Source organism: Phalacrocorax carbo, chromosome 11, assembly GCF_963921805.1.
Source record: "Phalacrocorax carbo chromosome 11, bPhaCar2.1, whole genome shotgun sequence".
NCBI lineage: Eukaryota > Metazoa > Chordata > Aves > Suliformes > Phalacrocoracidae > Phalacrocorax > Phalacrocorax carbo.
Window position 1 is genome coordinate 14335432 of NC_087523.1, and position 18858 is coordinate 14354289.

The 18858-nt window shown below is 36.5% G+C and overlaps 1 long non-coding RNA gene across 1 annotated transcript in view; it reads left to right on the forward strand.

The window, feature by feature from the left end:
• The window catches only part of LOC135315311 (uncharacterized), a 30485-nt gene extending 13277 nt beyond the window's left edge, over window positions 1-17208 (forward strand). Inside the window, exons 2-3 of the long non-coding RNA XR_010374748.1 lie at window positions 14580-14631; window positions 17139-17208. This is a non-coding gene — a long non-coding RNA (uncharacterized LOC135315311). The remainder of the gene's footprint in view (window positions 1-14579; window positions 14632-17138) is intronic.
• The last annotated feature ends 1650 nt before the right edge of the window (window positions 17209-18858 follow it).

Sequence of the window (18858 nt, forward strand, 5' to 3'; positions counted from 1 at the left end):
TTTTGCAGGAATCGCATGATTAACGTGCATGGCAAGATAAGCCTACATCATAAATTATCTTTACATCTGACTCGACCTTCTCTCCTTCTTTTGGCCTGATAGACGCCATTTTATATCTGTTCCAGAAACTGCAAGGTAGAGGTGTGTGACAGACTGCCTAGTTATATTTAATTTGTTTGGCCCATCCTACTTGTAAACATCTGACACGGTGGTATCTGTCATGACCCATGGGAGACCATGGGATAGTCTCTCAACACTCACAAGTTCCTTTCTCAGCACTAGCAAGGTTTTGTCTTGGGTCTACAGTGCAGATGAAAAATATGAACAATTTATTTAGGCAAGCTTCAGAAGGAGAGTTTTTCCTTTGCCTTAACTACCCCTAGCTCAGTGAGCAGTGGAAGCTAGGCTGTCATTCCTGAATGAAAACAGATTGCACACCAGCCATAGGTGTTTGCTCCTTTTCCAGGATAGCTACAAAGACGTTAAAATAATCAACCTTCAGAGATGGATTTATGGAAGAGAGACAATGAGATACAGACATTGGGTTTCCTCTGTCTCCCTGCCCAGACTGGAGGTGTAGGAATTCCCCCATTAACAACCCTGGTTCTCTCCTGCTTCCCAGTCTTCATGTAAAAAGAGTAACAGAGTAGTTGTGTTGTTAAGTAGGGGTGTTTCTCTCCCAGCCAAAGAGGCCTCAACATAGTCACATATCTAAGCATGGCTGCAAAATCATGGTGCAGCCAGGCTGCAGCCATTTGGGTTTTACCAAGAACATAGCCAATCTTTTTTCATTAGTGCTACATCCTCTGATAAGCAATAAGTATCCGAGACCCACATGTACACTATAACTCAGCACTGGAAAGACATCACAAAAAGGCTCATTAAGAACATAATATTTCTCATACCCTCATAATTAACTGCAAATTAACCTTAAAACTTTTAGTTAAAACAAGAGGCATTGCAAATGTTCTAGTACAAACAACTAGAGGTGCACTTTTTAATTGGCATGTATGTCTGCTTCCACAGAGCGTCATTTGGTCGCCGTCTGCTCTTTTATTCTAAGTGACAATTGTAGCCAGAAGAATTTTTCCCCTTGCTTGAGATAGATGATGAGGATTGTTGCTGTTGGAGAACAGTCATGCTACAACGGCATAATTAAATCTGACTGAAAATCTCTCCTGGTTTGCTATATCCTACTACCTAAAATTCAACCTCTAGAAAAAACAGTATTTAAGATTTCAACTAAAAGGCAATGTAGACACATACTTCCTGAGCAGCATCTTCTGCAAAGATCATATATTTGTAACCCACATAGTCCTCTTACTCAATTATTTTTTTTACTGGGTGTATTTCAAAATGCCAATTTTCACACAGCCTTACAGTTTGGCTACTAGCTTGCTAAGTGACCATCTTGTTCCATGTATTCCTTTTTTCTATTGAGATGATCTGAACACTCTTGCCAACTGTCCTCAAGTTTGTGTAGAACTGTCAATATTAGAAACTCATATTTTATGTACAGTTAATTAGACATAAGGCAGTTTCATCAGAGACATAGCTTTTCTCTATTTCTTGGCTTTCTCAGTGCAGAGACATAGATAAGCCAAGATACTAATGTGATTTGAGAACAGTTTCTTTGCACAGAATGCTGTGATATTACAGATGGTAGCATGACATGAAATAACATAATATAACAGACCTTAATTTTTTTAATGAATGTTTTCCCAACTGCATTCTCTTTGGTAATTGGATATACTGAGTCTAAAAAGCTCCACTGTATAAACACAATGAATTCATTGGATTTACAGTTTACTAGAAGTCAGAAATGAGGCAAACACTGTAAAAGATATTTTAGGATTAGCATCTGTATGCTAGATGGTCCAAATGCTAATGAGGACATTATGATCATGCAAAATTTCATACTCAGTTATGACATTTCTGCCTGTGCTATTTGCTAAATTGACTCACAACTCTACCTGCTATACAGCAGCAGAAGGGAGGTTATTTCTCATTGACTCAAAAATTGGCGACCCCTCCACAAAAGCCCTTGTGACTTTTGCAACACAGGAAAAAACTGAGTTGTCTTTCCTAGAAAGGCATGAGTCAACCAATTAAATGACTACTGATCTCTACGGAGGTGAAATAAAGTTAGAAAAATAGACGTTATTGTTTTAATAAAACATGGTATTGTATTGTCTGCACTCAAACATAGGTACAAACCAAGAAACTCTAGGTTATATACTTCCACCACTACATGCATGCAGCTTTCAAATGGGTAAAATGCAATTCTGTTCCACTGGATGCCACCTTAGAGACTCACAGGCAGATTCTGGAAGACAAAACCTCTTTCAATTAGCAGTATATATGTATTTGTATTTTTTAACCAATGCACCCTTATCATGGACAGAATTATACCTTTATAAACTTGGCTTATCGTCTTTTAGTTAGCACAGTTAATTTCCTTCCCAAATGAATAAAAGCTGTATCATTAATACACTTTAATTTTTATATCCTTGCAACCACACAATGATTATGAGGCACAAAATGTTGTGCCCTTTTGGTTTAACCATATACTTAAATTTCAGTGAGAATACAAGTTTATTCAGGTACCAGTAATTACCTTTCCTGTTCAAAATGTTTGAGTTATTAATATTAGCTCACCACATTCAGCACGAGCTTCCTCACCAGTTGTCTCATTCTTTGCTATGTGTAGTTGGGCTATTACCTTTTTGGTACACTCAGCATATTAGGGACTATGTGTCAACACTATAGCATCTTCTTATTTCTCCCAGTCTGCAACAAAATAAGATAGAACATGACATTTCAAAGGTGATTCTACAGGGCCAGGCTACAGATCTGTAGTGTCTAATACTCAGTGCAACAGACTTTAGTTATTCAAAGCTATGTAAAATCACAGCGTATGACAATTCTTTAAAATACTCTTTTTTTTATATCACTATCAACAAATAATAATAATTTCTTGAACAATGACAATTTCCAACAGCATTCTTTTCTTTTCCCACTGTTTTCAAGACATTCCTTTCAATTTAAGAGAGGACACATTTTCATTAGTTTTAACAATTCTATTGTAACAAAATATTTTAAGTTTATTGAAACTGCCTTAAAAATATACTTTAAGGTAAATAAATAATAGCATATTCTTTCCTAGAGCAACTACAGTTTGATAAAATAATTTAATACTATTTAGATCATGTTTTTCCTCAGGACAAAATAAATATGTATACTGAATACCATTCCGTCAATAACTTTTGTTGCCCTTACAGCAGAACATTCTGATCAGTTTCCTAGCACGCAATTTAAGTCACAGCTCTGTGAGTTGTACATCAGTTTAACGAGCGATTGTTACGCTGCTGACCCAAAATGCAATGCGCTCAGTGCAATGCATTGACTTCAACATGCATTAGAGGGGTTTTTGCCTTTTTTTTTGTTAAGGCACACCTCCAGTATTAGAGGCTAGATTAACCCATGCATGCACAGAATACATCTTCCATTAGAACAAAAAGGTTTAGCAAGCACTAATACTTGTCTGAGTCAGATTTCTTCCGCTCTTATAAAAATGAAAGCAATAGGCTGGGGACAGGCACATATAAGAACTTACCCATTAATATTATTTTAATCACTGTTCGCTCCTGCTTCTGTTTTTCTGTGTGGCTCCAAGCTAGTTTCCACAGTCACACAGTGGTTCCTTTTCAAAGAGCACTCTCTTTCTAACAAGCTTTCCATCAAAACAGTTACATTTGTTTAATGCAAAAAGCTATCTGACACTTAGGATGAAACCATTTAACGTGTGAAGAAAACCTAATTAAATAGGACTGATTTGCACATCAGTTGCAAAATAGTAGAGCACTTTTGTGGACACATTTGTCCAGAAAGTTCTCTTTGAGCTTCAGTCTGCATATTTTATTTTGTGATCAATTATTGCTGATGTTAATGTGAGTGTTGACTCAGTAGAGAGGTCAAGATTCAAATTTTTAAGGGTGAAAGTTTCCCATGGCTCACCACACCGAAAACTGCCTAGGTCGTTTTCACACAGAAATTGTCCTTTAGCAAATGCCCACTTAAGCAGATGAATGAAACAGATTTCTTCAAGAGTCCCTAAACTTTGATCATCCATTCTTCTATTTGGAGCTACTGGATGTTCTGCAGTTGAGAGAGTAATTATTTTGCTTAGGGGTGGAAATGGGAGCTCCACATTTTTAGAAGTTTAGTCCTCAGTTGAGTGTGCTAGAGGTATTTGTACAGCTATCTAGCCAGACTCGACAAAGCTCTAATCAAGGTCCCAAAAAATGGAAACATTTGCATGTCCAACTTTGAACTAGCTTAGCAATCAACCTACCCAAACAAAAATGAAAGAACTGGGCAGAATTGGTTCAAGGTTTTCCATTAGTCATACAGGCAAAATTAATACTATCCTCATCCTCAGGGTAGAAGAATCAATTTTGCAGGACCAGCAGCAGAGACTCCTGTTTGGAAGAAAAATTAAATAAAGATCTTGCAATGTGATTTATATTTACACTTATCTAATGAAAACCTGATGAAAATCCTAAAATTCAGCAATATTTGAATGAGCCCTAGAGTCTCCAGGGATCCAACAGTCTTCCTATTGGAAGAGTGCAATAAAATAGGACAAGAATAAACTCCCTGAGGGTATCCTATGGTTTTCATATTCACAGAATCCTTCCACAGAGTCTAAAAATGGGATGAATCCAGCCTTAAATAATAATGCTTTAGCTATCCTTCAGTTCATTTGTATTTCCGGTAGATGTAAAAAGCCTCAGACCTTCATAATCCATCCTCACTGTAGGCAGGTATTACCAGGCATGTCAGAGCACTCAAGTTTTAGGGACCTAAAGATTTCTTTACCCTCTAGGCATTTCAACAGATGATTTTTATGCTTCTCTCCCTGTTTTTTCCTCATAGAATTTCCCTTCACCCACAGGCCATTTTTCATACATATTTCCTATCTCAATAACTAAAGCATTTCACATGAAGTGGTCTTGCTTTCATACCATTTCCAAGGTCGGTGAGCTTTTTCTGTAACTTGGAAAATATGAATTGTGTCTTGCAGACAGATCTTTAAAAAAAAAGTTAATGCACTTTATAAATTCAGACCCTTCAGCATACTCTGGAAAACCAGTTATTTTCATGTTTGATCTTCTGTGGTGATTGTCCAGATTGTCAACCTTCTCAAGGAGATAAAATATTTCCTTGTTATGTTATTCTTTATCCTTCTTATGGCCTGAAATACCATCTTCTGAATTACTAATCCTTTCCTCTACAGTACTTGCTCAAACATATATTTTATTTATTAAATAATACCAGGTCCTCTCAGTCTTCCTTTCCTGTGGTACCATCAAGACTGAACCAATGCAGAAACATCTCTATGCAAAGAATAAAAAAAAAAGCGCTTTGTGTGCATCTAATTATGCAGACCTGCAGTGGTGGCAGAATTACTTATTAAGTGATTATCTACAATAAAGAACATTCTAACCCAGAATTTTTTCCCAAATATGTTATGAATCCACAACTTTAATTCCAAGACTTATTAGCCGTATTATCATTACAGAGAGAAATGCTGGCCAGGGAAAACTCAGAGCATGTCTGTGAGACTGGAGAGCAAGAGTAGATGATGCTTTTTGACAGAAGAGGCAAAAAGCCTACTGAAAAGGGGGAAAAACGTTAGGATAGGTTATTAATTGGAATTTTTAGTCCTGAAACTCGCTTCATTTGAGAAATTCCATAATTACTTAAAATGAGGGTTCTAGTTTACTATTCGGCTGAAGAACCACCAACTGCTTTTAATTCATACTTTTAAGTGCTTTTCATGGCTAAACTGAAAAAAAAAAAACCAATAAATATTACTCAGGTTATGTCATTTTATGTTTTCTTATGGAAAAAGAGTGAAAGCAATTCCCTGTCCTTAGAAAAATGCTTCAAGTGATTTGAAGTACATAATATTTTGTGAAGAAAGGGATATTAAAGTGCCTTACTCAACTGATGAATTTAAAAATTTAATTTTTTGTTATTTGTCCAAACAGTGAAGGTTTAATCAACATTGTCAAATCATTCTGTTAAGAGTACTTTCTAGAAAATATATTGGTTCTAATGTTAGAAACATCTTCCAAATATGAAAATTAACCTAAAGATTTATTAAACCAAATAAAATAGTTTATTAGTCATTATTTTGTACCTCCTCTTTGAATATGAAAAATAGCCTATTAAGTAAATGTGAACAGCGCTTGTACAAGCTTTGAGACACTTCCAGCTAAGTTTTGCATCAAATTTTATAATTCCTGTCCTCCCATGCCCCTCCCATAAAATAAAGGGTGTTCTTTGGAGCTGCAAAATTATGGACCATTTCTTTAACTCTAGTTCAAGTTAAGGCTGATTTCCGTGTGGACACTAGTACTAGACTGCAAATCAATATCTACCATGACTATTATTAAAGGCAAAGGGTGTGCATGTGTATAAGGTCCCATTACTATATAGGTATGTAAAGATTAGCATTCTGCATACCCTTAGGCTTGTGTGGTTAAAGACTTTAAAGGCATAGAAAATATTAATTCCTGAATTTGCTGATTTTATAACAAACATGGAAGTAGGGCAAGTTTGGATCCACCTTGATCTTACAAAAAAAGTAGACAATTATTTTCAGCTTGAACACTTTCTGTGACAAGGACACGGCCATGAAGCCTCCCAGGAAATTGCACCCCAGCCAGAATCTGAGGCAGACCTAGTTCACTTACCTCGTGCATCTACATTGATTCCTAACTCCACTGTTGTGAGACATGAGAACTTTAAAACACCTGCATTCTGTGGCAAAGTTCCCTAGATTTTGCAACATCTCACTGGAACAAGCTAGAAAACAGAACTTGCTATTAAGATAATGTTATCATCAATTCAGGAGCCAATTGTTCCCAATATTCAGGAGTGCAATTGGGCATCATGTATTTTTCTGCCGTCAGAGGAGGTAGAAAAATTATTATTATAAATTATATATAATTATAAATTAGATATTATTATTTATATTATAAATTATCATAAAAACAATCTGTTTATAATGAAGTTTGGGGGGCAATAGACATTAAAAAATATTATGGTGTTTACTGTTCATTGATCTAGTTTAGTACAACTGGATATCACATTCATTCTCTATAGTTCAGTACTACTATGATAATTCTCTCAAAACCAAATGATTTACTGTATTTTCTTAAAAAAACCCAGATCTTCATATCAAGACAGTTGTTTAAAATATTAATTTGATACTGTATAGGTTTAGTGTTGGTCCATTACAGTAATTAACTGTTAATTACTTTCTTTGCTGCAATATCAAGAAAAAAAGTGTGTGTATTGAACCCAAGGGAAATAGACTTTTGTTATATCTGCATGATTAGCTGCTATACAATAGATCTTTTTACTCATTACATTCTGCACAACATTCTAAAACACAATTATACTGTAGTGTTAAGTATTAAAACATAGCTGAACCTAGCAGTTGCATGTTTTATTGTCTTTTTAAATGAGTGGTAGTATTAAATGCAACAATAATACAAAAAAAAGAGAATATTTAATGCGGTGATTTTAGTTTAGCATTTGGCAATACACACAGATGTTGTAGGGTGACAATGTTGCCATTATTTGAGGAACAGTGTCCACAGGTAAGAGGATATAAAAGTCAAATGAAATTTGGAACAGTCTATTAAAGATTACGAAATAAGATCAATGTGTCAACAATCTCACCCTGTAAATTATACAGACGGTTATCTTTCTTATTGCTGGGCTGCAGGATGTGTAAAATGGCCTCTATGGTCCATTAAACGAGATTCTACTAGGCACCAAAAGTAGGACAACTCCTCCCTTCTGTCAAACAAGAAACTGATCATGATACTTTGGTTCTATTGAACACAATTTTGGCAACTAAGTATTCAATGCTTTTCTGTTCCTGTAAAATGACCTATCTCACCCACAAGAGCAAGAAAAGCTGTTGATTTTATAAAGGTAAGCTGTAATAGCAAAGATAGACACTACTGCTTGTAGTATCCAGGATTTTCTCTTTAGTGCATGACTCCTAATACATAATATTTTCAGGGTTTGGTTTTAAAAGGTCAGTTTGAACATGACGTTATAGTTCCATACAGAAATCAGGTATTTCCATAACAGCCACCTATGAATGATTTGTCACCCTAATATTGAAAGAAAAAGAAAAAACAAACAAACAAACAAAACACAGAACAAAAAAACAACCACCACCAAAAACCCAACAAAAACAACCACCAAGATGGTAAAAGGATGTTTCCAAAAAGCAAATGGTCCTGCAACTTCCATTTATAAGATGGCTTCAAAGCTCAGTGTCAGACCTGACTGCTGGAAGCATTAACAATTATAAGTTATCCAGAATACTTAATAAGGACTGCATATATTCATCCTCTCACTTCACCTCACAATACCTATGGTCTGTAACTTTCAATAGCCATTGAACAGGGCCTTTATTCTCCCATTTCTATCAAATCTCTCAAGGGTTTCAAGAAAGCCGTTTGCTTGATGAACCACTTATTTCTAGATAGATCTTCATAGAGAGGGCAGGCATGTAGGACACCTCTGAGAAATCTTGTACTTGGTTAGGTGATTATAATATATGCAACAGGAGTCTATTAATGAGAAGTCTAGATGCTTAAATGACCCTTTGAACATTTAGGTACCAATCCCACAAGTTCTGAACATTCTTCTCTTCTGTTATTGTCACTGTGAAAGGGAAGATCCATCAACAATGTCTGAAAATACCTGCCTGCTAATCCAAACATTCAAATCCAAGCTCTAAGCTTTCTGTTCAGATGCCTCTATTTTAGAAGTGATTTTTCAACCCATCCTTCTCAACTTCTCCATAACATTTCCAGGAAAAAGCCTGTCATTTCTACTCACTCTTGCAGATTTTATATGTATATGTATGTATATATGTGTATCCACCTATAATTGTTTTACCCAGAGAACAGCACAAATATTCAGTGGCTTCAAGCAGAATTCTGTAGGAACCAAGAGGATTATGAGCTTGGTTCTGAACATTTTTGGCATGGGGGAATTCTTGCAGATACCCCATCTCAACTCTTTCTTAAGCCCCCACTATGATTTAGAAACGTACATGCAAAGGTAGTGTCAGGTCAGCATACATGGCACACATGCTTGTGCTACAGAGTTGATGGATTCTGCCTGTGGAGGAATGGATAAATGAATCAGAGGGAATTAAAAGCTATTGTGAAAGGCAAAACTCTCAGTATGCAAGTTCAAGATGATGACACAAAATCTTCTGTCCTCTGACTGGAGAATCTTCTAATAAATGGCATTCTGCAAGAAAAGAGGATGCAAAGGAGCATAGAAATAAAATTTCTAAAAGCTAAAACCCAGCCAATTGATGTTTCGATGTCCACATGCAACATGATTCCTGCCTTGATTCAAAACCCACTGACCTTTTGTCTAAAAATATGTCAACCTCCGTCTTTGAAATGGCTACCCCTGCACTCACACCCACTCAGGTTCCGTGTCTGAAGGGCTGGTTGTGTTTCCATTTTTCTGAATCAGTTCACAGCAATCATTTGACTTGTACTCTTCAAGGCCTAAATTATTCATCAGTTAGAGAGCTGACAAAAAGAATTTTATTAAGACATAAACACGTGTTGGTTCATCTCCATCAAAGACACAGGGCTTGCTTTGTGAAGATAAGTGTGTCCTGGAATTCCTCTGACATATCTCTGTGCATAATACATAGATTTAAATGTTGATTAATTAAAAAGCCCAGGCTCTTCAACTTTATGCATTTAATTCTCCTACACACTGGCATGAAAACAAAGGAATCTAAATAAGAAATTTGAAGGTCAAATTATCGATTATTAGTAAGCAAGCATATCTGAGCTTCACTGAGTGGATTAATATCCATGATAAATTTGTCTTCAAAGGTTGGTCTTTCATGTAAGGGAAATTCCTACTTCTAATGTAGGAACACAGGTGTCTTATTGCATGAGATGGCCATTGTCCCATTACTTTACCATTATTCAGTTCTTGAAACATAAAAGGAAAGAGAAAGAATTCTACACTGAAAAATTATTGGCTGACTTGCTCACAGATTGTGATTCATGAAGATTAATACAGCAGACAAAACTAAACAAAATATTATTTTACTGTGCTCTGGTTATTTAGGGTTTAATGTATAAATATATAAAAGTATTAACTTATTAACTTGGGTAATATCCTGTAGCAGTGAGCTCCATAGCTGAAAGCATTGTTTGTTTTAGCTTGTTTGTTAGTTTTCTACGGATTCTCCCTTTTTTGCATTCTGGAAAGGCTGGTCTACAAATAAGAAAATGTTATCACTGTTAGACGAGTATATTAGTCAGTCAAGTCTTTTAATCTGCCTGCTAAAATGATAATCTGCCTTTTTGCTTCTGCTGACACATAAGCTTCCTCCAAAGAAAATACAACACTTTTTCTGGGTTGAAATCTGACGTTCAGAAGAGCGATATGAGATTTTAAAGTTCAGAAAATTTTGTTACAGTAACAAAGAACAGAAGATCAAATATAACCAGAGTTTACTTTCAAATTTATTTGTCTTGCAGAAGTGCCCATGGGAGGAGAAATTGGTAACCACTCTTGAATGCAATAGTAAAGCATCTCTTCAGGAACTGTGATGACTTACAGAGTTGCTAGCTGTCTCAGATAAAAGTGTTCTAAAATGTTACACTACAGAATCCTTACTGGATGCTTGCATAGTCACAACCACCTTTGCTGGTTTGGTCCTGTATTTGGCTATGTTGCATCCATTACCCACACTTACGTATACACTGTATATGAATTTCATTAGGTAGCACGAAACCAAAGTTGTAGTAAAAAACATATTGAGAAAGCACACAGAAGTAACTGCATTTGTTCATCTTCTGAAACTTCTAAGAGACAGGAATGGAGCACTGCGCAACTCCCAGGGACTGGATTCACACAGGGATGAATGTCACTCTGAGCATGGGTTTTCTGTCCTTTCTTTGGCAATGGCTTTGAATACCTTCCCACAGGGCTACATATTCTTCTCTCTGTTGGATGGGCACCAGTTCCTTTGCATTGATATCAAACTGCTTTGAGGGTTACCAGTTACAAAGGTGTAATGATTCCAACACTACTTGCAGTGTCTACCAAGAGCAAAGATGTCCTTTTCAAATGGAAATACACTTCTTCTAAGGACAGTATAAATTACTGAATCCATTGTACTTTGATCGCTGGTTGGACTTGATAGATTACTTGTGTAAATGCTGCTCAATATAGAAACATATATGAATAATATAAATTCTAATATTATTTTTACATTGTTTTTGTAAATTTATTTCAGGAAAAATGAGCAGCTTTTCATCTTACTAAAAAGCACTGAAGGAAAAAGATACAATACTGGAGTAAACCATTATTTCGGCAGAATTAGCATTGTCTCTGACGATACTTACTCCTCAAAGTTGAAAAGGCAGATGTGAACGTCACTCAGTACATTCAGCTCTCAAACCTGTATCACTGGTATTCTTGGGAGATGAAGTATGAAATTTGATTTCAAAGCCTGTAAGAACACTATACAGCCCTGTCTAAAACTCACTCACCACTTGATTACACAGCATAGTCCCAACCTGACTAAAAACTTGAGGTCAAAGTCATGTAAGTTCTAAATTTTCTACAACATTTTGATATCTGAGCACTTGTTTTCCAATATGGTGTTCAACGTCTTGAAAACATGGATAAGACCAGACAGACATAAAACAGCTGAAAATATGTTAGCCAGTGCTTTGTAATTATCAGATATACCCTTTTGCATCCTCCAATCTGAAAGTGTAACTTGACATACAGACAGAAAATCAATTAAAACCAGGAGGTATCCCAAAAGTAGACTGAGGAACAGAGCACCCCAACCTTTTCTTTTCCTCATTCAAATAGACAAATGGAAACTCCTTTTTACAGCTAATGTTTTAGTACTGCATAAAAAACTTCTTCCTCAAGGGGCATGATTATACTTAAATTTTACTGAACTAATAATGCATTATTTTCTTTGGTGCTACTTGTCCTCTTTTTGCACAAACCTTAAGGTACGAACAGCCTTTGGTACATTCTTCATGAGGGAACCTTGGCCGGTGCCTTAACTCGGTAAAGGTCTCATGCTGCATTCCCATTGCCAGTAATCAAATATCAAAACTTATTTTTAAGGCCTTAACTCTGCTCCGTGTGAACTTTCCAAGAACAACTCAGACAGCTCTTCCTGCCACTTCATGCATAAATTATCCCATCAAAGAGCTGGTGTTTATTCTGAGCTCTTTGAAATTCTAATCACTTGTACACACCTCCTCAGGCCAGTCTGTGCTTTGAAATTTGGATTACTTACAATTGGGCTATTCATAACGTAAGGCTATAGAATGTGACTTGCCACCCATTTACAAGCCTCTGTACATCTAACATCTCATCAAGGATTTCTAACTGACACACTTCTATTCTTCAAAACTCTTTTCCCAATGTAAGTTTAATATCAACTATTTAAATCACAGTTAAAAATTTTTTTAAGAGAGTGTGAAACACACGCAAGTGTAATGTTAATTTAGTCTTTCTACATATTACTCAAAAGAACACTTGCAGTGTTTACTTATTTGGTGTGAATTCTGGCTATGTAGGTTCAGAAGCTGCCATTATATCTGATCTCTGGCAGAAAGTGGTCAGCTAAATTGTTTATTCCAAATGGTATTTTACCCTACACCATTAAACTGTAAAATGAGGTTATTGCAAAGAATGACACAAACTAATTCATACAAGGCTTCTGTGAGACCTGATAGGACATCTTAGAGCTTTAGTTAGACAGTTTCCCACAGGTTGACAGAAGGATGGTTTCACACTGAAGGTCATCAACAGCTCTCTAGAGATTCCCTCTACCCCTCTCCTGGTAAAAAGCACAGTCGCTTTATACTAGCACCTGTATGAAGTGGTAATTTGTGACTAAAGCATTGTCAGTTCTGTTTGGCTACACATAGTTACTCCTTACAGCTACAAACAAATCATGAAGGCTTTTATCTACACACCAAGGAAAACAGTAGTAGTCCTCCAACGCACACCAGGTGCAGATTTAAGTGAAAATTCAAGTCCTAAATCAGGGAGAAGAATTTTTTTAAAATACCTTTACTGCAATCAAGTCAATTCCTCTTGCAGTTACAAGCTATGTTGTCTCTGTTTCATTATTTTTAATATAGTACCAAAAAAATCACTGGAGGCATATCTGATAGTCTGTATCCAATAGCCATTACAGGAATATTATGTTTTTTAATTCAGCCTGGCATGTAGTAGAGGCAGCTTCCTAGAGGTTGTCTTCTGCACTCCCAGGGTATTTCTCAGCAATCTTCTGTTTTTGTCATAGTCTGCAGATTTTGGCAGAAAGAAAATGACTGCCTCTGTTATTGATGTGAATATTTCAAGGCTGCATCTTTACAAACATTCAGTTCGTGGGAGTTCCTAATACTTTACTCAAGCAGAAGTGAGAAAAAAGAGAAAAACTACACATTTCTATCCTTTCAGTCTCTTATATCATTGGTGATACATCATGTGTGTTTGAAGTTTCATGATCCTAGGTCTGCATTTGTGACTTGTACAAATTGAACAGAAATGCTAAATTATAGAGAACAGGAAAAAAATGCACAAATATATATCTGTTTTTATGCTCCATGGTTCAAATTCACACAGCTTTCCTAGGCATCTTCTAGAGCTCAGATGATGAAGGGTGAAAACATTTTACAAGACTCTATTCTACCTTATGAAACAGAGTACTAAAAAATGGAGTATTAACCATAATTACCCTTCATGATAATATATTCCTTGCCTTCACAAACATGTGTCAGTGAAGACACATGACAGTGGGAGTTCCAGTAGAGTAATAAGGTATACAAGACTGCATAAAGGGAAATAGTAAATTAACTGGCAGGAAGCCCATTGGGTTTAAGCATATTTTTGCACTTGTGTAGTGTTTATATAACCAAGTGTGGAGATAATGACAGAGAACCCCTCTCCTTCCCATTATATGATTATTCACACAGCTTACAATATTTATTTATGGATTACACATCTGCTGTTGTGTACCATCAAACACTGTCTTGACTCTCTGTGACTTAGATGCAGCTCCACTGGTTGAGTTCCTAACACTACTGAACAAACTGCCAGTCCCATGCACAGTGTTTGCATTACTTACAACTCACCTACTTGCATAAACAGCATTCCATAGATGCAGTTAATAATGCAGTGATAAAAATTAAAGTGGAAAAGAAGAAAATATGTGGTTAATAAATTCTAGAGCATTCCTTGCAAAGGGAATCCTCATGAAAACTTCTGTGCCCGTTAATCAAACAGCAGAAGAAGGAAGAGTACTTTTATCATTGCTATGAAGTATACTTTCTGAATGTAACTGAGAAATAAGATTTAAGGTTGGTTTTTTTCTAATGGGATGTCAGAATTTTTTCCATATATATTTATATCATTTTATTCTTTTTCTTATCTTTATTTTAATTTCAATGGAGTTGTGGAAACTTTCACCAATGGAAGATCTGAGGCAAGGTCAAATATATAGAGGTAGGTTTTTAATTGTAAAGTTGAATATGATACATAACACAACCAGAAACTAGGGGAAATATTTGAACAGGGTGGCATGATTAGAGAGACCTTTAGCAAGGGCGTGCTAGGACAGGTTACAGGATAACCATAAGGCAGACTGTGGCTCACTTCACAAAGGATACACTTCATTCCCGTGATTGACATAGTGCTGGAAATGTGGATAAAAAGGGTGCTGATGCTTTTGTTACTTGGATCAAGCATCCTACCTGAGGAAAAAAAGCATGGTTTCTTTGGCCTAACTTTAAAACTTAGATATATGACCAGAAATGGGATGTATCTTTAATCTTCTGCAATCTTACAACATAATACAAATAAACCTGACTAGTCTTTCATTTATTCTGCCAAGATCTACTGCTCTGTAAGTCTATGGCTTGCCACAAAAGACATACAGAATTTTTTAAAGTAAAGTAGGGTAGCATTATTATTTAGTCTACCCTGATTAAAAAAAAATAATCCTGCCTATTCCTGCTCTTTCTCTGATTATAATATGAACAGTTATATGAGACAGGCAATGATGAAAGATGGACCACAGCAGTTAAAGGCAATATACATTAATGTAAAACAGAGATTTGTCAGGAGATGATCTAAATACCTTTCAGACATTAATCAGAAAATACAGAACTATGGGAAGATTAAGGCCATAGTCCTGCAAAGTCTCAATTTCACAGAGAATTTCACCCTAGAGAGTTTAGAGGATTGTCCTAGAGGGCGATTTCTCTTTGATTCCAAATCCATTATCTGATGGAACAGTTAAATAGGTCAGCTTATACCACCCATCAGGCAATGTATTTTTTTTTCCTTAAAAAGTAGAGAGATGCATATTTCCATTAGAGCTTATTATTATACAGTATTACAAGTTTATTTTCATGCCTTTATTAGCTCAATGTCAAGCTTAAAATGTAGTTTTTACACAAAAACTTAAACAAGGGTGAACAAAGTTAATACTGCAAGAGTAAGGAGCTTATCAATGTTCCTACTAAGACATTCAGATGGGGAATCACTACGCACAGATGAACTCTGGAGCTCAGTCTATTTAGATATTGCTCAGCAGAAAGAATAAAGGGCATTTTTAACATTCCAACCACTTTTTTTTTTTTTTTTAAGCTAAGTCCCTACCATTTTTCTGTAGAAAAGATATTTAGGCATGTAGTTCAAAGGTTTGCCCCAAATAGTAAGCCTGCACAGTGTTTTCATTTGTCATTTGGGATTTTAACCTCATGACCTACTGACAATAAAGCAATTGAGTAAGTAGCTTGTAACCCATTTGAACTTGAGGCATTCCAACTCTCTATGAATATGACTCAGATACCTAGAACAAAATACGAGAGCAGAACAACATGCTGGAAAAGTCCAGCATCACAAGAGCATTCTCAGTTTCTGAAACCAGTGAGAGTCCTTCCCAACAAACTTTTTGGACTTTGGAGCATGCTTCACCCTGACAAGGGCAAGAAGAAGGGATCGTAACTTACTCTTTCATATGATCTAAATCTATATGTTTTAAAAGACTATTTTAATGCAATTAAACCGTAAAGAACATAAAACCACAGTTCCTTAAAATAAACTAAAACTATTCCCACTTAAATTTGCCATTTACTTCAAAGAGTGCATTATAATAAAATATCCCTACAAATAAAAGTAATTTCCAATCAACCACAGGTTTACAGAATGAGAACTAAAAACGTTAAATCCCTGCTTCCTGCCCTTGCTGAAGTTCAGTCCAAGCAGATCTGTTTTTACACATGGCTGCAACTGAAAAACATTCATCAGCGATGTCTGCTGAGGAAACCAGAATCTTAAATCTTCAACAACAAAAATGAACCTAATTAAAAGTTACCTTTTTTTTCTAAAATATGTAGAATATGAGTATGAACTCACAGTAAGGGTCTCTTTCTTCACTGAGGCACAAGCAATTCTGTGTTTCCAATGAGCTTAATGGAAGCAAGTCAGAAGTCACCAGCAATTAACCGCCAAACTACCAGATCCTCTGTTTCTTCATAATCCTGTTTATGACACCATACTGTTGTATAAATTCACAACTAAAAGAAAACCTCGTATAGTAGCCCAAATTTTTCCATCAGCTTTTGAAGAAAGAACTTAAAGAAAGAATGTTAATAAGCTCGAAACTTGAAAACACCACTGTGCACAACTCATTCAGAAACCAAAACTAAATTATAAGAAAAATTGAGGGACACATGGCTGATAGTACACTGTTTTAACTAAGTTAAAGTACTAATTTTGTTACATTGTTGCTTACATACCGAAGTCACAGATTGGCAACATGTCAGTTCTTAATACAACTGAGCATATTTATTCTGCATTTCTTAGCTACTTTGTTCTTGTGGCTGGGAAAAGACAGGGAAGAATTATTTCTCAGTGGGCCATGAAAAGAGTTGTAGGCATTTAAATGCACTAAAGAAAGATGAGTCATGCAGAGAAGACCTTATGCTGCTTTCTCCTCCTGTCAGGGCTCAGAGATGCCAACACGTACAAACTGGGCATATACGCACACTGAAGTGAAGTGACCTTATCGCTCTCTACAACTACCTGAAAGGAGCTTCTAGTGAGGTAATTAGTGATAGGATGAGAGGAAATGGCCTCAAGTTGCACCAGGGGAGGTTTCGGTCGGATATTAGGAAGAATGTCTTTACTGACAGAGTGGTCAGGCTTTGGACCAGGCTGCCCAGAGAGGTGGGGGAGTCACCATCCCTGGAGGTGTGCAAAAAACATGCAGACGTGGCACTTAGGGACATGGTTTAGGAGGCCTGGGGGTGTTGCGTTGATGGTTGGACTTGATGATCCTAGAGGTCTTTTCCAACCTTAATGATTCTATGATGAACTAAATATCATTCATGAACTAGTCTCCTTTCCAATGAAATTATTCAAGCTTACAGGCTGTATGCACAGGTGTGTGCGTGCGTGTGTGTGTATCGCTACAGAGAGATACACATGTATATATCACAGGCTGGATTTTTGTGGGTATGCCTAGGCATTTTCCTGCAGTAGCTTTTCCACACAAATGAGACAACACTGTCTTTTAGCAGCCTCTCTCCTTTCTCATTACAGCTGAGATATTACTTTCTTTCCACTCTAAGCTTTCCAGCTGCAATAGCCTCCCTGTCTCTTTTCACTTTAGGGTGCTACCCTTTTCCATCACTGCCACCCCTCTGGCTGAGTCAATGACCAGATGTAGGGCAACCAGCAGGGCTGAGATCCAACCATCCCCTTCTGGAGTGCCTCATTCAGCTTCTGCTCTGCCTCTGGCTTGCAGCAGTCATTTCTGGATGAAATCACCAGAGATTTATCTAGCTAACGAGCACCACTCACTTGAATTCCTACCAGGATTTTTTGGGGGAGTTCACTAATGACTGTCTCTAGACATCTTTAATAGCCAATGTGACTCCCACACTGCATTCGCTCCCCACCTGAAGCATTTTAAGTAGAAACTTGATGCAAATAGTCTAAACAGAAACAACCCCATACCACCTCACTTCCAAGGCCAGAGTGCCTGCCCATTGTGCTCTGAATATAACTTACACAAACCAGCAGTTTTGTTACCATTTTCTTCAAAAGAAAGACAGATCTTTTACCACTAATGCATAAACCCATAATGCTTGCAGAAGTGAAAGTTCAAAAATAAAACTACTTTACAGAACAGAACCTAAAAAATTGCTTTGTTTGTTTTTAATAATCTGGTAAAAATTTTAGTGTTCAAGAGTTTAGAGACTACCTTGCTGAAGAAAAAACTTACTTAATCAGATCTAGCAGCCTACCTCTGGCAATGGCCCACACCTACAATTTCTAATGACCAGGAAGGAAAAGTAGCTTATTGGGCCAGTTGCACTAAGTTACATCGCAGGATATCTTCATAATCCTAGCAAGAAATCAGTTCATGAAGCATTAGGATTGATATCCCTTGTAATTTTGAATCTTGACAGAATACTGACAGATTATATTTTTGTTCTTTTGGAGCTCTGAATATCGGGTTTATATAAGAGTCACTAATACAAAATTTGGTCATATGGCTGCTTCTCAGTAATACCATTCTTCAGTTTTAGGGGAAAAATCTTATTACTAGCGCTTAGAGTCCTTTAAATATAAAAATATAAGCAGTTCGGATTTTTTGTCAGTATGGCCCATTTGTTCAAAGCAGAAAGGAGGAAAAACTGGAACATTTCAAAATGGAAT